Genomic DNA, 25,148 nt, shown 5'->3' with positions numbered 1-25,148 from the left:
CCCTCCCAGCCTAGAAAGAAGAACCCGGCTGGTTTGGGTTTTTGTTGTTATGAAAGAGAGGAAAACATGTAAACTCCACACAGCAAGGCCCTTATCTTTCCCCGGAATTGAACCTGGGACCTTCCTGCTGAAAGATGAGAGCGCTAACCCTCTGCACCACCACACCATCATGCAACCATGCATTCTTAAATGTGTTTTTCTGGGACACAAACTCATTATAGGCAATTTCTTAGATTTGCCTCTCCCATCAAACATGGGTGGAAAACATTCACCATAATTAACTATTTTTCATACTAGTAAATGGTTATTCAATAGTGGCATTACACAGCCCATACAAATCGATATCCAATCAAATTTCCCATACTTTTTTTTTTTCATCCAGCACAGCCAAGATCTCATAGAAAATCACAGAAAAAAGCCACATACATCCACTGTGGGGCTAATTACATTCAAATTAATGAGAGGAGTTCACTCGGTTCTGCATGCTAATTCATTTACTGCATTTCATTTCCAGACTGCAGCCTCCCTCCTCGGTAAATGCGGCCGTTCCATACTTTCACACGATCAAACGGTCGCAAAATCAGCGCGCAACGTAGCCTAAATTCGGCGCATTTTTTACACAAACTAAACCTTCTAGCTCAGATATTGGCATATTTATTCTAATCCTCGCCAGTTCAGATAAAGCCGGCACCGTTTGACTTTTTTTCTGAAATGTTGGCGCCCCGGCTGCTGTGGAGATTGCAGGTTTGAGTGCATAATCCCTGCTATTAGCCTGCAGGAGGTCTGAGGGGAAGGAAGGAAAAGGGGGTAGGGGCTCGAAAAGCACACTATTTATCTACCTGGGAGCACTGCGCCACCAGCTACGACCCCACTGTTGTACTGTAGATACAGCAATGCACTCTGTTCTGCGGGGGCGTGCCCTCAAAATGTCAAAGACGCTAAATAGTTGCTCATTGTACGGAATAAATTGGGGATGATGTACAAGATCTGAGCGTAGTTTGAGAAGGAAGAGGGAAAATGTCATTACCAATAAAACTGCGACTTGTTCACAGCTCATACTATACGGCATGGCCTGGCAAGTCGCGACAGTTATTGAATATCTACCTCTTCTTATGTCACATCCTGTGCCCCAGGAAGTGACATAATAAATACATGTTTGTATTATCAAGAGCTGCGTAGTTACTTCTCCCTTGACTTGACTTCAATTTCTGCAATCTGGCTCAGAAAAATGTTCCCCAAAACAACAGAAAACAAAAAACTCTGAAACGTTTAATTCATTTCCCATTTCTTAGCTTGTGTAACTTTGACATTTTGGCGAATATTAGTTTACCTGCAGCACAGAGAATCCAGCCAAGCCGTTGCTATAGCGACGCTCCCCAGTCTCATCAAAGAGAAAAGACTATAAGTACAACTCAGGGGGATTTATGTGTCTGGTATTATCTATTTTGTTTGCGCAGTTGTAAATAACTCAGTATATGAAAGAAATACATTTGTCTCTGAAATATACTGAGCTGAAGAAGAAAGTAGAGCTACTCAAATCATAATGCAATGTTCCAGACATGTTTCTCCATTATGACTCTCACTCTACAAGAGCGTTATGTTATATAGTTGCACACATCATACAATGAATCACTATAGATTATAAAAATGTAAAGAATTACTGCAGATGTCTTTCATATAAAAGTAGTTGGACATTATGGTCAGATTGCTGTACCACAGAGCATTGGAACATGTTGTTCCACAGCTGTTCTGTTTGTTTCTGTATACTGCATATAGTCAACCTCAGATCCTGCAGGTGCAGACTGTCATTGGGGCGACAGTGGTGCAGATATGGTCATGTATGGAAACAGTTAAGGGGGAAAACAATTTGGAGAAAAAAACTTTAAACTACTTTAACAAATGCTGAATTATAAACATAGTTTTCTACTAAATAAAGATACAAAGACATGGGAGGAGCAAAGTGGTTCAACAGCCCATAAACACATAAATAACGGATAATGCTAACATGATGCTTCATGTTATAGAATATAGAATGTTTTATTTGTCTTTACACACAAGCAAAATGAAACTTGTTTGGCTCTCGATGTCTCAATAATGAATAATAAACACTCACAGACAAAAACAGCAAAAACAGTAGTAGCAACTGCAAGAGAGCCGGGCCACTGCCTCTGGCGTGAGCGCCACCATCTTGCATCGTGCTAATGCTAACACTAGCTAGTGCTAGCTACGGCTGCCATTTTTTTTCACTTCTACTGAACAATCTGCTGTGAATAAACATCCATATGGACCCAATTTAGACTTTACTTTAATTGCATGTGATAAATAAGTTAATATTTCACCAGAAAATGGCTAAAAACTGTGAAAAACTGTGTTTCCCTGAAGATTCTATTTTCCCCCTTGGAGGAGCCACGCCCCCTTCTATGACGCGATGCCGTCTGTATCTATGGTAGAGCGGGTCTTCTCATGATCGAAAGGTTGTGGGTGTGAATCCTGCACACACTGGTGTATGAATGAGAGAGTGAATGGGTGAGTGGATCCTTGATGTAAAGCTATAGAAGTTGAGACCATATACCATTTATGTGGAATGAATAAATAATAAATACAGGGCAGAAGCATGAATGTACACATTTAAGCCCTCATTGCTATCATATGGGTTTGGCTTCTATAAATCGTTCTGCCATGTCATAAACATAAAACATTCAATCAAATCTCTATAACCTTACAATGACAACAAACAGACCTATAATTGTAAATCAATAACACTGTGCATTTAAAGACACATACTGTCCCTTAAATTATTACACCATTAATATGATGCAATGTCCTATTATTTACCTATGGTGTGTATTTTGCTATTCAAAACCCGGGAGAGGGAGCAGTGCTGTTCAAACAGACTCAAAGCACATAAATAAATGATACACGGTCTGACAGTGTGGAATCAGATCAAGCTAACTCCTAAATAATACAGCGAGCATCCTGTAATGATATCATTCAGAAAAGCTGAGCGCGCGAGAGAGGGGGAGAGGCACAGAGGCGGATCGAAACAGGCGGAGTCCTCTAAATCTGTTTTGAAAAATAGGTCTCTGGAAATGTGGCGGGATGTTTCACGTTGCCATGGTGACGGCTACACCTGAGCTCCGCGAAGAAGCGCAATGTTTTCGGAGACTAGAGGCTGCGCTGGAAACAAGATGCAACAGTTCCTTCCAGGCCAAGCGGAGTATATACAATAGGGGATTATGCCGTCGAACTAATAAGATTTCGGGAATCCAACATAATAAGCTGGATTCAGTGTGACAGGGGTCAGAAGAGACTTACCTTCTCGCAAAACAATGTTCGATGCGAGCCCTGCCATTCTCCAAAACTCCCTAAAAACAGCGTCCTCCCCCCCGACAGGCCTCCGAGCCGAGCAAAAACTCACTTCGAGCCCAGGTGACACATTCCCCGGCCGAAACAAACAGAGTCACGCAAAAGGGGTCCCGGAGTATAATCTCGCATACACACACTTCAGGCCTGATCTGCCCCGGGACTGGCTCAATCAGATTACACATCGCCAACAGGGATCTAGAGAGCACCAGCACAAATCCATTTAAACAGATAAGCTCAGAGGGCAGGAGCTGGCGCAGGGATACAGAGATGAGGCTGCAATATTATAGGAGGGGGGGGGGAGATATCTCGTACAAGCATCAGCGGACTTGGAGCAGGAGAGGCTTTGATAAACGTGAACCGGATACAATGGATTGGCCTGTGTGCCCTGGTGCCCTGGTTCCCCGACGCCCATCGCTACGAACAGGTTGCAGAAGTTTGAGTTGAAGAATGGGTGGAAGAAGGGGGGAAATTGTAGCACCTGATTGGTTTAACTGGTTCTGAGATACAGGAAATACAATAGTACTATGGGCAAATTGAATACGAGATCACCTGTTTTGTTTACAATACATGGTGAGTAAAATAACTAACCCTAATTATAGTCCAAACTCATTAATAACTTTATTAACCTCCACCTGAACCGAGCACATTTTTTCCAGTGCTTCCAAAAGCAATGACAAAGTGACAAAAAAGTGACAAAAAGTGACAGAAAAGTGACAAAAAAGTGACGAAAAAGTGATGAAAAAGTGATGAAAAAGTGACAAAAACAGCAATGAAAAAGTAAAGTGACAAAAAAGTGATGAAAATGTGACAAAGAAGTGATGAAAATGTGACAAAAAAGCAATGAAAAGGTGTAAAAAAAGCAATGAAAAAATGTCAAAAAAGCAATGAAAAAGTGACAAAAAAAGCAATGAAAAAGTGTCAAAAAAGCAATGAAAAGTTGTAAAAAAAAGCAATGAAAAAATGTCAAAAAAGCAATGAAAAAGTGTCAAAAAAGTAATGAAAAAGTGTCAAAAAAGCGATGAAAAAGTGACAAAAAAAAGCAATGAAAAAGTGTCAAAAAAGCAATGAAAAAGGGACAAAAAATGATGAAAGAGTGACCAAAAAAAAGCAATGAAAAAGTGACAAACAATGATGAAAATGTGACAAAAAAGTGATGAAAAAGTGACAAAAAAGTGATGAAAAAGTGACAAAAAAGTGATGAAAAAGTGACACAAAAGCGACTAAAAAGTGACAAAAATGCCACAAAAGAGTAACAGAAAAGTGACAAAAAGCAAGTACAAAAAAAAGCAGAAAATGTCAAAAAAGTGACGAAAAACGCAACACGAGAAAAAAAATACGATTAGATGACTTTTGTAGGTCTTAGCTTTCAAATGAGGTGTTACACTGGCCTACAGAGATTTGGGTAAAGCTGAACTGGAAAAAAATCCACTGGGTTAAGACGAGGGTTAAGAGGTTAAAGCATGTCTAACCTCCCAGTGCTACACAGGGGTGAGTTTATCAGCAGGTTTCGCCCCTTCCAGGACCTTATATTCCCTAAATAATCAGCGTGGCCATTGAAACCATTGTGAATTGACACAGATTGAACTGGAAGATCGACCGAGCCCACACTGTCTGAAGTCACCATCGGTTAAGGAAGTGTGCACTGTTCTCACATGATCCAGACAGTGTGAACCTCTTCTCTCCTCCGCCTCCCGCTGCAGAGTCAGGAGAAAATGAGCTGTTGCATTTTTAATGGCATGCGTCTTTAATTAGAGACGGGTCCCCGCTGTACACTCGTGATTTCAGAGGGAAGCACAGAGGAGGAGGAGGAGGAGGCGCAAAACTGGGAGAACTTCTTGTTCACAGCTCGGGTATTTTGAGCGGCCCAGTTGAGATGAGAATAAATAGAACGGGGAACTATCCTCAAACTTGAGAATTGTGTATAATTTGGATGTAGCAACGCTGTCGGCTTCGTGCAGCGAAAATAAAACATTCTACATTGCTGGAAAGTTGGCAAAATCGGCAGCACTCCCAGTTCCCGGATCCCAGTTCATTTCGGTGCAAGGTGGGGCCTTTCTTCGGACTTTGAAATTCTCTTCCCTTCTGTGTCTAAGCCAGAGTTTCCCCCGGATTTCAATCAACATGCATAGTAGGCAAATCCTCCAAGCAATTAGACCTACAGACTTGAGTCAGGGTTACATAAAGTCATCGTAGTTTGAAGAACCGACAACAGATTTGGAGAGTCTCTTCCTCCCCTGCACGCTCATTTTGTTATCTTGTCCACTTGAGCGCTTGCAGCCAAGTGGCCCTAAGCCAGAGCGAGCATAATGAAAATTTGATAAGATCATAAAACCGCCTCTGCCCTGCGCAATCAATTTCATAATCTCCTTTTCTGGAAATGTACTTGTGTGACCAGAAGGGGAGTATATGAGTTAGAGACAGACTGTGCGAGGGACCAAAGCATCAATAATATATTTAGTGAGAGTGAGTTTAATGCGCACCTGTGGCTGTGGCGCTGCGCTAACAGATCGATAAAGGAACAACCTACGGCGGGAGCGGAGATAGGGAATTAGAGAAGGCATCAGGCAGGGATCAAAAAGCAATATGAGACAATTAGAAATCTATGAGAGTGGGGAAGGGGAAAATGCGGGAAGGGGCACAGTGTTTCTCATGAGATGCAAGTTACCCAAAGAGCTTGACATACAGAGGTGGGTCAGTCTAAGCCATCCCTGACCAACACTAACCACTCGCTCAGACCACTCACAAAGGCTACATGGTATACGTTTGTTAAGTGTGACGTCACGACTTCCGCTTCCGGGTACTAGCAAACCAGCAAATATGCAAGGAATAAACATAAAAAACTCTTAAAAACAACCATCAATATTTCTGAAACTCAGTGGAGAGTTACTCAACCTACTTATTTCTCAGACTCATTAGCCAAAAATGCCGCACCTACTGCGAACAAAGAAATATTTACTAAAGTCACTACTTCCGGGGTTAGCGTAGCTGCTGCGCCATTAGCATTTTTCTCCGCTAACCCGGATGTACCGATTTCGGTAAATATTACTTTTATAGCAGTAGGTACAGCTTTTTCGGCTAATGGGCCTGATAAATAAGTATATTCAGTTAAAGAGTTTTTTTGTAGTTTCTCCAACATCTTGGGACCCGGAAGTAGAGCTGTGATGTCACACCAACAAACGCATAGATACAGACGGCATCTCGTCATAAAAGGGGGCGTGGCTTCGCTGAGGGGGAAAATAGAATCTTTTGGGAAACTTTTTGTCCATTTTCTGCCGAAATATGAACTTATTTATCACATACAAAAAAAGTCAAGTCGAAATCGGGTCCATATGGATGTTTATTCACAGCAGATTGTTCAGTAGAAGCAAAAAAAAACGGCAGTCATAGCAAGCCATAGCTCGCGTTACCATTCGCACGATGCTAACATGCAGCATCAAGTTACCATTTTCCATGTCTTTGTATCTTTACTGGGTAGAAAACTATATTCATAATTCAGCGTTTGTTAAAATAGTTTTTGAATAATTAGAGAGAAAGTTTAGATTTTTCTCCAAATTGTTTTCTATATCTGTTTAGCTTCCGAAACCTGCCTGATATCAGCATAATGCTGACACTTCTCGGTAAGTTGCTATCCACTAAATCACACAAATAAAGTGAGGATTAGCTTTAACCCCTTAACCCGCGCCTTAACCGAGCGCCTCTTTACCCAAATCTAAAAACTTCTCGACTGGAGTTTACAGACTATAGGCCAGTGCAACGCCTCATTTGAAAGCTAAGTACAACTCATCTAAGCTTCTTCCTCGTCACGTTTTTGTCCTTTTCTGTTGTGTTTTCATCCCGTTTTGTACATGTTTTGGACACATTTTTGTGGATTGATCACGGTAACATTACACCAAAAAAATAAAAAATGAAAAAAAATGAAATGCAGCCAAAATGCAAAAAAAAAAAATGACAACATCATGAAAATGTGGCAAAAACATGACAAAAAAAGAAAAGAAAATGTGTTAAACGAGTGGCAATGAAAAGCAACAAAAACGTGACAAAAATTTGGCAAAAATGTGACCAAAAAAAAAAACATGATTAAAAAAGAGGAAGCTTCGATGAGTTTTGCAGTGGGAAAACTTAACTGGAGAAAAATGTGCTCGGGTTGAGGTGGGGGTTAAAGGGCTAAATGTTCCCACGTGACATAAAAATTGATCAAGATTAGATAACAGTACTCAATGGAACTAAAACAAAAATGCATGAGTGCTTTCTGAAACCCTGTCTGTAAAGATGCAGCTCCAAGATCGGGCTCAGCGATTCTTACTACACGCTTGTCAAAGTCACTTAAGGCAGGAAGACGACTCTTTTATTGCTAAACAGAAGAAAATACTTGAGGGAGTTTATAATATCCCCTGTTTTCAGTATGTCCTTCAACAACCCATAATATTAATTAAGATTTCAACACAAGCATACTACCACCGGCGCAGTCTGCCTCTCCCTTTTCACAACACTGTAAAAGAGCTGATCCCACCATTCATAACTTGGATATCCCTCTTCTCTGTCTGGGGGATTTCTCAAAACACTTGAACCTCATCTGATAAATATTCACGAAGCAACAAAGTGTTTCGACACAAGAGCAGCCTGGCTTTAATGGCACTACCGCACAAAAAAAAGGCTTAGAGGATTTCTGTAGTCCTTTTTTTCATCAATGCCCAAGGCTGCATGTCTGTCTGAGTAACCCAGTCTGGAGGAAGCAGAGATGTTTCACACACAAAAACGCCCCCACGTTTATCACAGACGACTGGGAAGCGAAAAATCAGGCCAGACCAAAACTGGCTGTGAACTTATGTAACCGGAGTGATTCGACGTCTGGTGGATCAGCGACGCTCGGAGGACGCCGTCTCCTGCGTCAGCTTGATATTGCGCTTCACTGTACAGCAGAGTGTGGGTGTATCGATGGTTAAAGAGCGGGTACATGCTTTTGGAAAGAATATCGAACATATCTTTATCACTATCTTACACTTTGTTGAAACGAAAGCGCCACATTGATCGACAACAGCGGAAACAAAACAGTAGAGTCACTTCCTCACTGTAAACCCCTCACACCTCCCCTCCTCTTGCTCCCCTTCACTGCGCAGCTGAAGGACGAAAAAAAAAAAGTAGGGAGACACATACAGGACCTCGGGAAAAAGTAGCTTTTGGGAAGAGGAGGATCTTTTGGGAGACTGCCGCCGTAGCGCTAAGCATAGACTCTAGGGAAGAATCAAAGATTGCTCAAAGATGCGCATGTGGGTCCATACGTTTCCCATAGGCTTTCTAAAAAGACATTAAGGGTTTGAATCTATCATGACAATTAAATCTGCTATGTGGTAACTATTAAACACGCAATTTTAATTTAAAGGAACAGGCCACCGTTTTTCCATACTGAGATATGTTCTTACCTGAGCTTAGACAAGTTGATGCGTACCTGTCTGGTCTTTGTGCGTGCCCTCAGTCACACAAAATGACCAAAGATGTTGTTAGCATTTGGTCTCTCCCTATGTATTCCAATAGCTCCAAACAGGAGTGAAGCTGGAAGCTACCACACGCTTTCACGGGCACAAAGACCAGACAGGTACGTGTCAACTTGTCTAAGCTCAAGTAAGAACATGTCACAGCATGGAAGAAATGTGGCCTGTTCCTTTAATTCATGAAATAAACCAAAAAATAAAACACAAACACAACAAAAGAAACCTTTTGCAATATTGTGTAAGTTTTTTTCATTCACAGCCATCACTTAGCTTCATCAAGCCTTTAATCTCTTATGAATTTGCATTTTTCTGTGGGGAGTCTATGATGAACAGGGGTTGAATCCACAACCTCATGCAAGCTCAGGCAATTCATCCAGCACTGATCTGGTGATGCTACCCATTGCCCCTGACAGGAATTACAGTCCTCATGAAACAAAAACAAACAAAAAACACAAAAAAGCATCAGCTTACAAGAATTGCATTGTTTCATGTGTTGTTATTGTTGTCACATTTGTGCAAACTACTGCCTGGTTTTGCCATAACCCCTCACCAGAACATATCAAACTTTATGAATCCCTGTTTTCACACTGTCCCGTCTTTCCCTTTAAGAACACAAAGCTGACTCAGAAGTGTGTCCCCCCGACAGGAAGAGCAGCAGTTAGCTCATATCCTGTGTGTGTGAGTGCAAACTGCACTTTACAGCCACCGTCCTGAGGTATAAAATTAGCCGGACTGTGAGAACTCCAAGCCGAAAGAACCTATAGGGCCTTCCTGTAAACACAACTAAGCAAATGGGAAAATGGGGAGAAAAAGAGGGATGGACCCTGCACACTCTGTCTAACCAATGCTTTTCTTTGGGCATGACAAATACAGATGTCATGGTTTGGCACATGGTGGGCAGAAGCACACTCTGCCAGATTGTAACAGGAAATGGGCAGTGCATCACTCGTGATCCTGAACATTTGTAGTGGGCGTATTGTGAACAAATATTAGTATTTCAGGATGACTAAAGATATAATAAACAGTGAAAACCTTTAGAGAGCCGATGAGGTCAGTAGTGGAAACTGTGGCCACACCAACAATAACAATGAAGACATTTTAACTTTATATCACCCCGCTGTGGGACTGGGCAGGGGATTGTGCAATATATTCCGAAATATATTACAAAATAATGGCAACACCAATTTTGCATTATGCCAGATACGACCTCAACCCAGGACCCAGTGTTCCTTTATGCTACACATGTTAGCTCAACATTAACTGGCCGTTCACATAGAGCACAACTGCTTATCGTCAAAACAGTTTGGCAAATGTATGTTTATTTGTGCAGGGGTGTGCTAAGACCTCATTTTGGTACCGAGTTAAGCAAGAGAAAGATATATTATTCACTTCTGAGGCATTGGTCAAGAAAGCCTCTCTTTTTCCGCAGCACCGGCCTTTTCTGTTCACTTTTTATTCACGCATCTTCGCTGGATAGGAACTTGGACAGGTTTTCCACTTGAACATCCTTGACATCCCTATTTCAACCTCAAATGGTATCTCCCTGCTCTCAGCGCAATGAATGAAAAGCGTTAAAGGAACAGCCCACCGTTACCTGAGCTTAGAGTCTCAGTCACGCATTAGGAATATACTCTCCCAGTATATTCCTATGGCTCCAAACGGGGGTGAAGTTGGAAGCTACCACGCTCTTCCACGGGCACGCACAGAGACCAGACAGGTGCATATCAACTCGTCGAAACTCAGGTAAGAACATATCTCAGTGTGGAAAAATGGTGGCCTGTTCCTTTAAGCAAAAGTTTTTTTCTGATTTCAATAACATACCGACCACATAGAAGTATTTCTGCGGTGGGTTATCAAATAAAGCGTTTAGAGGAGAACCCTATGCTTGTCTGCCTGTGGTCAAAGCAAAGCAGGCAGCCACATCTCCATGGAAACGAGCTGGTGAGGTCCTGCTCCCAGAAAAGTCAGGTCAGAGGAGAGATGAGCCGCTATTATTCAAAAATTAAATATATAATAAAATAAATGCCTGTGTTTTATTTGATTTATTGGGTGAAATGTTACGGCTTTAAAGTGCATATGACACATTAGACAACTGATGTGTTTCTGAACCTAGACCTGACCGACAGCAGCGACAGTCAAATCCAGGAAGTGACTATTTTAGTAGACAACAGTTAACAGAGCTGCAAACAAGCACTGTATGTAAATAACAGTTTGAACTTGCAACGCTATGAAGTCCTTCCTCCTTACATTAAGAGGAAGTTGACCATTTTGTCAGAAGCAGTGACCAGCCCCGCCTTGTTAAAACATCCCAAAGCTCTCACTCTTCAAACGACATCTCTTCAGTTGATCTAGAGGCAAAGCAAATACAGTAATCTACCCATCTGACCCCCCCCCGCCCCGCACTCCCGCCCCACGTCCAGGAAGCGCTGAAGTAAACAGTGGATAAAATGCGAGACTTCAAAATGCAACCGGAGCTTCCCCAAAGGCCACTGCCGCAGCTCAGAGGGCAAACGGATCAGATCTGGAACTGTAACGGCAATGCAAAACCAATAGTGGTATATGAAAATACACAATGATGAAATTACATAAGATATTCTGGTGGGTTTGTGTCTTACCGAACGACGCTACACGTACATGAAGCTTCACTTTACTGAACCCTGCAAGGAAATGTGTAAGCTAATCAATTAAATGAGAAGAGATGTGAACCACAAACAAAGTCATTACATCAACGCAACCTACATGAGAATAGATTCACCCCAAAGAAGCCATTTACTAGTGGAAAAGAAAAGGCGGAAGAAAAACAAGCAATTCACTCGAAAATAGCGTCTTGTTCTCCAATATTATACACTGCATTTCCCCGATGCTAACTTTTCTAGCACAACCAGCCCATCCAAATTTGATTCTCTCATGTGCCCTTTCTGCGTTTTAACCCAAATCCGTTTCTCTGGCTCCGTTTCCGTGTCCAATTTGGCTAATACTGTACAGAGAGAGAGAGAGAGAGAGAGAGATCCCCTGGTCTGTCCTATTCATTATTACTATGCCACTGAGCAGCCGGTGCACAGCAGGGGAGTGGTTAGCCGCTTAGTTAGCCGCGAGATGCCTTCGGTGTGATGGCAAAACTCATTATGCCGACTAGTTGGAGTCCATTTTCCCCTCGTTCTGGTCTCCTACACTCTTCCCCCTTCACATATGAGCGGGTTTGGGTCCCATAGGCATGTGCTAAAAATGTCCGGACCCCTACAGTTCAAAGTAATTGTTGTCGTTGGATTGTGGCACTGGTGGCCTTAAACCACCAGATCATTTCTGTGTATGTGAGGGAGCATGTTTTGTCAGGGCCTGGGGTGGTTAGCACGTAGGGCTGAAGCAACTAATAGATTAATCGACAACTAATCGATTACTAAAATAGTTGTCAACTATTCCAGTAATCGATTCATCGTTTTCTAGTAAACACAGGCTGAAATTGAGCAAAAAAGACATGACAATTATGTATTTTTGGATGAAAACCTACTTTGTTTTTTAAAGTTAGGGTCTGCAGTGTTTTGTACATCGTAAATTTCCTAAATATCTGTCTTTGTCTCGTCCAATCAAAGCAGAATTAGCACAAAGAGCCTCCTACAAACGTTTACTTTAAGTTTACTCCATCCACGTGTCCTCAAGCGGCGCCACTTTAGCTTTATGTGATGCACCTTTCACAGCCAAGCGATTAATCGATTAATCGTAAAAATAATCGGTCGATTAATCGATTACCAAAATCGTTAGTTGCGGCCCTATTAGCACGTCTCTTTTTTTTCTTTTTTTTCATTTAACGCCCTCAGTGCTGCAGTGAGACGACAATTTTAGGTGATGGCATGTTAGCAAATCAATGGCAATGAGTGTAGTTTGTGTACAAAGCTGCTCAGGCGATGGTGGTAAATGCATGCAACATTATTACACTAGACAATGGTTAAGATGATTTTGCATGATGTGTCCCCTTTAAGTGCTCATTCATAAAAAAAAAAAAGAAGAATCACAATCACAGAAAGTACACAGCATATTGAAAAATTCCGCATTCCCTATTGCCCCAAACACATTTTATTAGCTCCCTCACCTTTTGTTTACCTCTATCAAATCTCTCCATGCTTCAGGCCAAACAATTGTCTGCATTGCTCTGCACGGACTAGGGGGTTGGGCGTGTGCGGGATACAGGGAAGCCAAGACAGGAGTGGAGATTGGGGGTTGGGTCTATCTATACATTCAGCAAAATGCCATTAAACGTACAGAAATTCATATGCCTCAGTCCGTCCCCCCAGGATAAAGAAGAATCTCTGAATGTGGTTCTTACATTTGCATGAGTCCAATTAGCTTTCATTGAGATTCGACTGGAGGAGGCGGCGGCAGGGGGCTAGGCACAGAAATGGAACGGTTTCTTGGCTTTGTGGCTCAATTAGCATCAGGAGCTTGTTTGTTTGGGTTTATTTTGGGAAGCATTGATTTACTGTACAGGCCTGAAGACTATAGAAGCTAAACAGGCTGCGAAGCGCTAAACAGGCCATGCATAGTCAATGTAAAGGAGAGGCTAATGAACTATATATCTCTCAGATAAATATTGCAATTGGTTTGGGGGTTATCTATTATTTATTTACGGATTTCAGCACAGTCTGTCTTTGTAATTGATTATCTGTCCTGTTCTAGAACTCACTGGCTGTCAATATGCGTAATCTCCGCAATTAGCAATCAACTGTCCAGGGGTACTCCATCTTGGGAGTTTCCAGCCACCAATAATGGGTGAGCTGTAGGATAAATTAACGCAAATCTGTTGATGTTGATGTAGGCTATATGTGCTAATTAAATGATAAAACCTCAGTAATGAAATGCAATGAAAGCTTGTGCTTTATTGGATTTGGCCAAGTGCGGTATTATTGTTATTGGACGACTGAAATCTTCCTGGTCGTGCTGGTAACAAAGCACAAAGGCTTCATATTGTGTTGCGTCTCACACAAACGCTGGACTGATTTTTAATTACCTCATGTCAGCTGATCGTCTGATGTCATTTGACACTGGAACAAAGACAGACAGATTTGCTAAATTTGACTTATTTGCTTTGACGCTCAGACTGTGAAGTTAAAGGGACAGGCCACCGTTTTTCCATATAGAGACACAGTATGTTCTGGGCTTAGACAAATTGATGCGTACCTGTCTGGTCTTTGTGCGTGCCCTCAGTCACGCAAAACGACCAAAGATGTTGCTAGCATTTGGCCTCTCCCAATGTATTCCTATAGCTCCAAATGGGGATGAAGTTGGAAGCCACCACGCTCTTCCACGGGCACAAAGACCAGACAGGTACGCATCAATCATCTAAGCTCAGGTAAGAACATATCACAGTATGGAAGAACTGTGTGCCCTCAGTCACGCAAAAAGACCAAAGATGTCGTTAGCATGTGGCCTCTCCCAGTATATTCCTATGGCTCCAAATGGGGTGAAGCTAGAAGCGACCAAGCTCTTCCACCGGCACGCACAATAACCAGACAGGTATGCATCAACTCGTCTAAGCTCAGGTAAGAACATATCTCAGTATGGAAAAACGGTGGCCTGTTCCTTTAAGGTTCTGTTTTAGACTGAAAGGAACATACGTGGACACCCTCGACATCATCAAACATTACATATTTTTTGAAAAGAGCGGTGTCCCATAGAGCTTTTGCACATATTAAGAGGATCGCGAGGCTCTGTGACCAAATGACAAGACAGATCTAGACCCTCCCATCTCAATATGAACACATCTGACTTCATCTCCAAAGCATGAGCTACAACTCCCATAGACTTGCATGACCCAGATCCAGCGCGCATATTATCAAATCTAACAAAGTCAAATTTGTAACATAAACGATTCAAGGACCAACTTCCCCAAACGTCTAAATCTGTCTGCAACCCTTTCCCTAAAACCAGCTCAAGTCATCCATCTTTGTATTTGGTTCACTATCAAAGCTTGTCAAGAAATCTGTGATGTTTTTTTTTTTTAGAGCCGGATCAATAAATTATGCATCAAAGGGTCGCTCTGAACTGCCATAAAAGTAAAGCCGCCATGGTAAGACTTCTGAAACGTCTAGACGATCTGGTGCCACTACTCAGACAGAAATCTTTCCTTCACTGTTTCCTACTTACATTTAACAAAACAAACAAACAAACAAACAAACAAACAAAAAGGCTATAGACTCCAAAAAGTAAATGATTTCTTTGATTATTATGTGAGTCAATCTTCACCAAAAGGAGGGCTCCGTTTGTTACCGAAAGGCTTCAGCATTTATTACAAACAAATAAACCCAGAATCTGAATGTCCTCAATTACTGTGTCTTATTTGAGGTTTAGTTACCACACGTTTCTTGCTCAGAACACACAAAATACTCATTGTTTCTGTTCTGGCCTGGGTCGCACAAGCCGCAATCTCCTTCCGGATTTGAATAATCCCGATTGAGGATAAATGAGAGCCTAATCCGTGTTTTCTTGACTCACTCGCGGCCTGAATGCTTCGTCTCTTGTCTAATGTCACAGGGGGAGGTGGGGGCGATGCGGCTTATGTCATGTATCCTTTAAACATGCGGGTCTGTGGCCAAGACGCTGCAATCCACTGATACAGAGCGCACAATGCATTCGCCGGCGCTGGTGGGATTTGAACTGTAAATGCACCGATTTGTGATACATGAGTGGCACAAAAATACACGGGCCACAAGCACGAAACCAAACCTTATGGCAGATGTATTGGGAAAAGGGAAAAGGTAGAAGGTTTTTTGTTTAGACGCATGATTTGCAGCATTAGAACAACCTAATTTAAGCCGATCCATCTTGCATCCTTAGGGTACATCATAAACACCACCATATCTATTTTTATCAATGGCAGCAATTCTTCAAGCTCTCCCTTATAAGATATACACAAGCATCACTAGGCCTAGATCTAAATATGGTTTAAAATAGACCTAAATACACCCAAGGCACAACATATACCGTATTTTTATTAGCGTATATTATAGTATTTTATTGTCGCAAGTGTGTGCTATTTTACCAGAGTGTATATGTTCGTAATTTGATGAATTTTATTTTAGCCAATTGTTTTTTTCTTTGTTTTTTAAGAATTATGTAGGCTAGTGTTCCGATTTCTCACGGTGTGACCCGGGCGGGGGGTCCCAAACCCCTTTAACTGTTATAATGGGGGTCGCGGCTCCAAAAGGTTGAGAACCACTGAACTACACAATACACCAACCGTATTTTCCGGACTATAAGTCACCCTTTTTTCATAGTTTGGTTGGGGGTGCGACTTATGCTCGGATGCGACTTATAATTTCACAGTTATTTTCACACTGACAGTCAGGCTTGTGTACCAGTATCTGCTACACCTCTACCACTGAAAAATCCAAAAAACGGTAACTGAGCTGCAGAAAAAAGTGTGCAGTGAGCACCAGACGTGTGAGGGACTGCAATGAAGAACACAAACAAAGCTAATCGCGGGCTAAAAGCGAGGAACGAGTTCGCAAATGGGTATTTGAACAACGTGCTGCCGGGAGAGGCTTGGCAATGGTGCAGTTGCGCCTCCGTGCCCAGGTAGTTGCCAAGGTTGGTGAGACTTATAGTCCGGAAAATACGGTAACTTAAATGCACCGCCGAAGCATAAATCAGATCATCCCAAATGTAATAAATCAAGTCTAAAATTGCAGATGATCCTGAGCACCACATGAACAGGCCCAAGTACCTTCAGCGGATGCGTACTTGAGTTTGAGAACCACAGATTTACTGTATACACTGGAACGCTGGGGTTTATTTAAATTGATCGTCTGCAAGATTGCTAAATGAAGAAAGAGAGAGAGATTTCAAAAGCAATTAAGCCCCTCCCCCATAACTCCTGATTGGACTTGACAGGCAGGATCTCATTGGTCAAAGTGATGGCACCGGGTATTTGGATTACGATGTGAAATTGAGGCCAATTATACAAAATCTATTTGTAAAACTTCAGACTATCACTGTAATGAACTTATATCGTCCTTTGGTGCAAAAGTCATTGAGGATGTTATAGGCCTTACCTAGACCTCACCTAACCAAGATGTTTGCTTTGTAGACATAGATTGAAATACTGGTAACAGGGTCTTTGACTTTGTTGCATCACTCCTTCTCTCACCCGCTGACCAAGTCCTTGTTCTGATTAAGTCAAGCTCATGAAAGCAAAACAATATGCTTGGTAAGACTAAGAATTTGTCTTCTCTGCTTAAAGTCTAGTCTATAACAACAAAACAGGGATTTTCCAGTAATATTACACATGAGCTCTCCGGGAGTGTGCCTTGAGAAATTCCCTTGGAGGACTTTCAGACACAATAATTGCATGGCTTTGCTTCAACACGGCATATCCACGGTCCATGGGCGTGTGATCGCTCAGCCGTGCACACAGCAGGACCGAATGACAAGAGCGAGTGTGTGGGGATGGGGGGGCTGTGCTACCCAACGGGACTCTATTACCCTTTGTCAGGCAGTAAGATAGGGACCGGATTGTGAAACGCATCAGGCAGCTGCTGGAAGGCCTGGCATCGAGATCACAACCCCCCCACGGGGCATCTGCCGACAGAAGATACCCCCCGCCCACCGACTTGTCTCCCTCACTTCAGAGCAGAGCACGTGGGATTCATGTTTACAGCTCTGCCCGGCGATCCGTGGAAGTAATCCCTATGACAGGACAGGTACAGTCATTGATACTGTTATACTATACTCAGTTAATTATGCTTTCTGATTGGATAATTGTCCTGAAACACAGACAGAGATATTATTTATGAAATGTACAATGTAAAAAACACTCTACATACCCTCACAAACATGGGATTTTTGCTCTTTTTGAGTCTGTGTACCAGAAAACGACTGATCGGTTACTTGTCAACAATTTCGATAATCGATTCGTTGTCGTTTAATCAATTATTTGTTTCAGCTCTACTTGGTATATTGATTTATTGTACCACAGCCAATTGTCACAGACTTGTTACAAAACACACTGCCAGACAAGTGCTAGCCACTCTTCGACTGTCCTGCTACTTCAAAGTCTTATTGAGACTTTGAATGAAAGAAAAAAAACAGCAGCCAAGATAATTTCCTCTTATGCAGGCTTAAAAAACAACTTAATATACCCTTGAAATAGGATAAAGTTTTGTTGCTTTAGCATGTGGTCAAGAACTATTAAAAGCATTTTGTATCACACCGCTCATCCCCTTTCGAGTCTTTTATGTTGTAGGTAAAAATGCTATTGTGCCGTACTGCTCAAAATCTGGTGCTTTGAAGCAACCGTAATAAGTTCAAAACAATTGAACCATTTGGATTTTACAGTACAGCGTATAATTGAAACAAACAGTCCATGCATCGCAAATGAATGCTCCTGTCACTGCCTCCCCCGGCACTTCCATCCATCTTTAGGCTAAATTTACGAGCTCGGTATCCCAGCAAAGCCCTTCAGAACGTAACATAATCTTGAATCAGCAGTCTGTCTGTGTGGGAGCTGAAAATCAATGGTGTCGCAATCTGACCAGGACCCGCATCCATCAAGCGGCGCTGCTGCTGCTGCTGCCGACAACGATGCTGCTGAATGGACAATTTCCTGTTACCTGTACAAGACAAAGTACAGAGAGGGGTTCGCTTGAGAATTATAAGGAGGGTGATTTCCCTCAGGGCCGGTGCGCGGGGTATTTGCATCTGTTACATTAGCCTATAGATACTGTGGGGCTAATACAGGGCGGACTCTCATTGACTTGCATTAATTTATAATGAAATACTTTGTCAGCAGAGGCGGATTAGCTTTCATCAGGCACTCCTGCATTCTTCCGGATGTTGATGTTGGAGATAAGTGGCGTCCAACTGGTCGCGTTGGGCATAGAAGTGGTTACGGTATGTGCCTACTTTTATCAAGCTGTATCCGAATATAAATGCAGGATGCAACCCTCCCCTCCCCACGTCTCAATGTGAACGACTCCAGCCCTGGACTGTTCTTTTTGCTTGCGTCTTCTCTTGGTAAGGTCACAAGTTTGACATGTTTGATAAGGTTACAAGTTTGACACCCAGATTGTGTGTCTTTCTGTGCAGAGTTCATGTTTTCTCCCTTTGTCTGGATCATTTTCCTCAGGGTGCTGCTGTCTCCCTTATCATCCGAAACATGCACTAGGCTAATCCTCAACTACAGGAGTAACAAAGCAGATTTCCCAATTCTTTCTTTCTCTGTGAATAGTCTTTTCAGACTGCTGCCATTGTCTGCACTGTCATACGTGAACATTATTTTAAAGGGAACACATCCGAAATTGACACTTTTAACTTGTTATCCGCCATCTTAGATTTAGCAATTATGCATATCTAAATATCAAAGTGTATTGACTGGAGAGCTTACAGTGTGATACCCCAAGACATTCTAGTTTCCAAAGCTATGTAATATCTGTTTGAGTGAAGCACAACTTGCATTATATTTTTCGTTCCTAACCCTAATCCCTAAACCCCTAAACCTTACCCTTACCCTAACTCCCTGATCGGGGGCACGGCAAGTAACAGGTTAATCAAATTATAATGTTCCGTCATCAAAAACACAGAGTTTAATTTGATCATTTTTCTTTCTATTGCAGAAGCTCTCTGGTCTGCATTTTCTGGTTATTGTATGATAAATAGAATACAGAAGTTCCATCCAAATTTTCAAAGCTTATAAACCATTACCAGGCCCATAATGAATAGCTCTGGACTCAAACAACTTGTTAGCATGCCATTGGCCAAAAATGGTGGCTTGTCAATTCATTTTATTATGATTAATTCCCTCTCATGCAAGTGTAGGGCTGTAAAAGCAACACACAAGCTTCTTAAAAGTAGAGATGCACCGATCCAGCTTTTTTGCTACCGATATCGATACCGGGGTTTGTGTATCTGCCGATATCCGATATTTACCAAGAGACTTTCTTAAAAGTGGCTTTCTCTGAGTGAAACATTTTATTGACTCTTCTCCATTGTAAGGTCAATAAAGTCATATTTTATTGTCATGTTGCAGATCATCAATTATCATTTATATTTATTGATAAACTCTTGGATAAACATTTAACAAGGATGACTTTTCTACACTAAAAATCCTTGGGTATATGACAGGCTACATTAATACAACTCGCATTAAGTGATCTGATCATTACAAATATTAGATCGGTTATTTCTTAAACTAAAATCCAAACACCTGGCTTCAGCAGTGACCAATTTTATTTCATTTGGCTACTTTAGGTATTTCTATCATAGTTTCTGACCCAGCGTTGATTAGTTTTCATTAGCATTAGCAAGCTCCTGATAGCTTTAGCATTCTATTGCTAACCACAGAATTTTGCGCGGCGATCATAAATACATTTGCGAAGGTTAAAACTAACTCAGTGGTTGAATCCTCCAGGTTCTTAGCTTTACAGTCACATACTCACTTAGATTTAGGTGATAAAGGTTGTGTTTTTAAGGCGCTGAGAACCAAAATTAGTATCGGTTCAGTATCGGATATTCGTAGCCGATACCCGATGTTGTATTTTTACCAGTATCGGCTCGGTGTATCCCTACTTAAAAGAGCAGTCATTTACTATTCAGTGTCTTTTCCATAAACACACATTGATTGAAACTATAAAATGTAAAATATCAGTGCCTAGAGGCAGGTTCATAAGCCACAAATACACATAATACGTTCACTTTGAATAAATAACATTTAAAAAGCATTGTCAAAGGCACTCCCATCATGCTTTGCTCTATAAATACAACATATAACATTCCTCTGTCTCTAGTTCATGTACTGTAAGCGTCTTTAAATCTAGGCGTGCACTTCTCTGGGGAGGAACATCATCATATCTTTTCCTGTCTCCTCAGCTCTTCAACACTCTGCTACAGCACTCCCCATGTTAATCATATGTTTTACAGTCAAGCCCACCACTTCTCATAAAACGGCAAAGAATAGCAGCCGGGACATTTGGGCCCAATTAAAATATATCTCTCTTAACCACGCAGCTATGGCAGGAAGTGGCTTATGAATAACTAGTATGGCCCCTTTGTGGATAGGACTTTCAACAAACAAAGAAACCGCTGTAGCCTATAGCCTTGCAGTGAAACATTTCTATAATAAGAATTTGGCCATTTTCCAACTCAGATTTGACATTAAAGTGTAGTTTTTTCAGGGTTTTGCAGGTTTTTAGGCCTGCTGGGAAAAGGCTTTGGCTTTGAAAAGTATAAAATGAATCGAAAGATAATGATATGCTACTGTATTTTCAGCTCCATAGACAAGAGTATTAAATGGGCCTATGTCACTCATGAGATAAGGAAGATTACAATTGTACCAGACCTTAGCTTATTTATGGCAGAGTGGTATGTTGTTGGTATGAAACCATCTTGTTATAACAGGAAAATCAGTTTATTGTTATATTATCAGCATTATATGAGCAGATTAAATCACTGTATGCTGCCTGACTAGTAATTTTGTGTGTTTGGTCTTCTATTCTATTGTATTTTCTTGGTCTTGTAAATAAATATATACATTTTTTGCAGCAACATTGGCTTGAAGGGTCTTTTCATGGGTAAAACATGAAAAATTACACACTAGTACTTTGTTTTCATGCAGTTTCTATTCATTGTGTCCCATTGATGATTTTTCCAAGAGTGACCTTGACATTGAACCTGGCGAAAGTATCCAAGGTGAGAGACAAAACATTTTTTCAAAATAGAAATCTAGCTAGCCCGTCCTTGAAAATGTTTAAAAGATTACGCCAATGTCTACAACCACCACAATCTAGATGAATAAAACTATCCACAAAAGAAACCCATGCAATTTTTTACAAAGGAGAGGATTTAAAATGTGCAGATAACTGGGATTCTGCTGTCTTGATTTCTTTATCTATTCCATTATCTATTCCATATCTTTCTATCTTATTTGGTCTCTATATCGCCTAATGCCTTTCTCTGTGTCATCCCATAGACTTAAATAAAGTCCAGATAAACGGCCATTTCATCCCATTAGTCAAGTCAAATACTTTCTTAGGTTTGAGAAGCACTGCCCTGCAGCACAAAAAACAGACATCTTTGTTAATGGAAAGTCCACATTAAGAGCAATGATGTGATATTCAGCCTATAGGGACACATTATTATTACAAGCATTAGCAGCTCATAAGTCATTTCAGCATTAGGTAAATGTTTCCAGCAGCAGCAGAGGAGACATAAAGCACCTTATTATACCTGTAGTGAGAGGCTTGAGTGGGTGGGTTTCAGACTGTGCTGTTAGTGCATATGCTCCTATAAAATAATCATCATATGGACGATACACTACAGTTCTGCGGAAAAGGGTCAAAAGCCACAAAACAATCGACAAAGGAAATGGGTTTGGCGCCAGAGCGGGATGCATTCGCAGTAAATGCTATGGTGGTCATTGTGTGCATCATTTACTTGTGGTTTTGCAACTGTCAGTATCATTCTTTGCTCTACATTTGTTGTTGAGATCAAATTTAGAGGAAACATATCATCCGAAAGTGCAATTATTTGGAGCTTTTAATCTTAGTAATATTGTTCCCTCATCCAAAATTTATCTTGAATAGTATTTTTACTTCATTCAGGCAGGTTTGAATACTTTGTAATAGGTAGAAGCGAAAGTGTCATCTAGATTTTAACCTCTTAAAAGGGGCTAGATGAAAGTTGGCCATTTTATACTCACTACTGCCACCTCAGGTCATACGTGTAACTGCAGCTTCTATATTAAGCTTGTGCATGACGGCAATTCGGAACTGAATTAACTTTTTGCGTGACATTGCAGGATTTTAGAGGCAGTTGTGGTGAACAGGTCTGAGCTCATTCTATATACTAGAACATTGCTGGAACATGTAGGGGGAGGAAAACACTTATTTTTAACATTTTTAAACTCTGTATAGTCCCTTTAATCCCCACTTGAACGGAGCACATTTTCTCCAATTTGGCTTTACCAAAACAAAAAAATGGCAATGAAAACAAGGATGCAAACGCAGCAAAAACGTGACAAAAACGTGATGAAAAAGTAACAAAAAATGACCAAAATGATTCAAAAATTTTTGTAGGGCTTGACTTCCAAATGAGGCGCTACACTGTTGTTCTCTACTGTATCTGAGAAGATTTGGGTAATACCGAAATGGAAAAAATGCACTCAGTTCAGCTGGAATTGATTTGTTAGCATGCCGTTGCTGAAAAATGGTGACTTGAATGTCGTTTCTTTCATGGTTGAGCCCCCCTGCAGCCAGTGGAGGGCACTTGAGCATTTTTGCTCCATCAGTGCCTTTTCCACAGACATTTTGAAATCTCAGGATCACTTTCTACGTAATTTTTTTTTTAAAATAATATATAATCAAGCTGTTTTAGAATACTACTTTTTTTCTCTCTTACTTCTTAACCCGATCCATGATATAGTGTGTGTGCGAGTGCTTCTTCCCAGCCGCATGTCAGATGCTGGCAATGGATGCACACACTAATTACACTGAACAAATGTGTCCTCATTTAAATGAATAGTGTGGATCGGCTGTAATCTGTGGCTAAGAGCGTAAGGCTTTGGCAGTGCTGACTGTAAACAAAGTGTTTCCCAATGGACAAACAACATAATGTGGCACCAACTGCGCAGTTTGTGAGAGACATACAGTACAGCTCATCTGCATAAATAAATAAAAACAAAAACATTGCAATGGAGTGTATTTTCATTTTACTTGCCATGTCACTAAGCCGACTTTAAACAAATGAATAATCCTCTACAAATAAACTCATCTTGATGGAACTTTTCTCTCTTACACGATCTCAGCTCTGGCCTGCTTCAGTATTCTGAGCATGTGGGCTCACCCCTGACTCCAACTCTCTCCAGGATCTATCTGCGCTCATTTGCTCTCATTCATCTCCGCCGCTAAAGAGGATGACGGCACAAAGAGGGACCGGTTAAATGTGCTCTTAATGAAAGACATGATAGGCCTAATGCGCCGTGATGTCCCCCTTTATGCCGCGCACAAAAGGGCCGTGTATCTCTGTTCAGCGATGACAAGAGCCGACGCGCTGTGATTGGCGTGTTGCTAATTATTACAAGATTCATTACAACGGACTCAGGAGAAAATTCACAAGTGGGTTATTTGATGCATATGTTGCATTTTGGAGCATAACTATGGCTGCTTTTTAACCTCTTAATCCCCGCCTTTACAGAGTGCATTTTCTCCAGTTCAGTTTTACCCAAATCTACAAGCTTCTATTTTTTCATCACATTTTTGTCACCCTTTAATCAGTTTTTGTCACATTTTTTGCCACGTTTTAGTGATTTTTCATAAATTTTTTGTCATTTTTTCATCAGATTTTTGTCACTTTTTCGTCACATTTTTTTTTTTTTTCATCACTTTTTTGCTGCTTTTCTGTTGCTCTTTTGTGACTTTTTTGTGACTTTTTGTCAGGGTTTTGTGACTTTTTCATCCCCCGTTTTCATCTTCTTTAGTTGCTATTTTGACACCATTTTTCAAGAAGCTTCTGGATTTGGTTGAAGTCGTACTGGAGAAAATGTGCTCAGGTTAACATAAAACATTCTCAGGCTAATCTGCCAGCTTTTAGGCACTCGGTCATTGTCAAAACTCTGGCTTAAAGGGACTATACAGAGTTTAAAAATGTTAAAACAAAAAAGTATTTTCCTGTCCCCCTTTATGTTCCAGCCATGTCCTAATGTGTAGAATGAGCTCAGACCTGTTCACCACAACTGCCTCTAAAATCCTGCACTGTCACTCAGAAATGTTTTACTTCGGGTCCAAAGTGCCGTCATGCATGAGCTTAATATAGAGACTGCAGTTACACATAAGACCTGAGGTGGCAGTAGCGAGTATAAAATGACCAACTTGTATCTCTTAAAGATTCGAACATACAAAGACAATCACAATACAGTGGGAAGAAGAAGTAAGTACACCGTTTGGAATTCCTGACATTTCTGCCTAAATTGGTCACTAAATGTGGTCTGATCTTCATCAAAATCACACAAATAAATGAACAGTGTCTGCATAAACTAATACCACCCAAACATTTACATTTGATCATTTTTTTATTGGCCATAACATGTAAACATTCACAGGACAGTGTGGAATAAGTAAGTACACCGCCTGAATCTCGCTGAACTGCAGCAGTTTTGGAAAGAGTGGTCCAAGATTCATTCAGAAAGCAGTTATTGCTGGAAAAGAAGGATCAGCCAGCTATTTAATACAAGGGATCACTTACTTACTCCACAATGTCGTGAATGTCTCAGGTTTTTCTGCAAAATATCTTTGAAAAAAAAAATTCTATTGA

At 41.1% G+C, this 25,148-nt stretch overlaps 1 protein-coding gene across 2 annotated transcripts in view; it reads right to left on the bottom strand.

The window, feature by feature from the left end:
• ptprea (protein tyrosine phosphatase receptor type Ea) overlaps positions 1-25,148 on the bottom strand; it is a 98,954-nt gene that overhangs the window by 60,186 nt on the left and 13,620 nt on the right. The window lies entirely within an intron of this gene.

Source organism: Gobius niger, assembly GCF_951799975.1.
Source record: "Gobius niger genome assembly, chromosome: 19".
NCBI classification, from domain to species: domain Eukaryota; kingdom Metazoa; phylum Chordata; class Actinopteri; order Gobiiformes; family Gobiidae; genus Gobius; species Gobius niger.
Note: the sequence above shows the minus strand (reverse complement) of the source record. Positions and strands in the feature narration are given on the sequence as shown.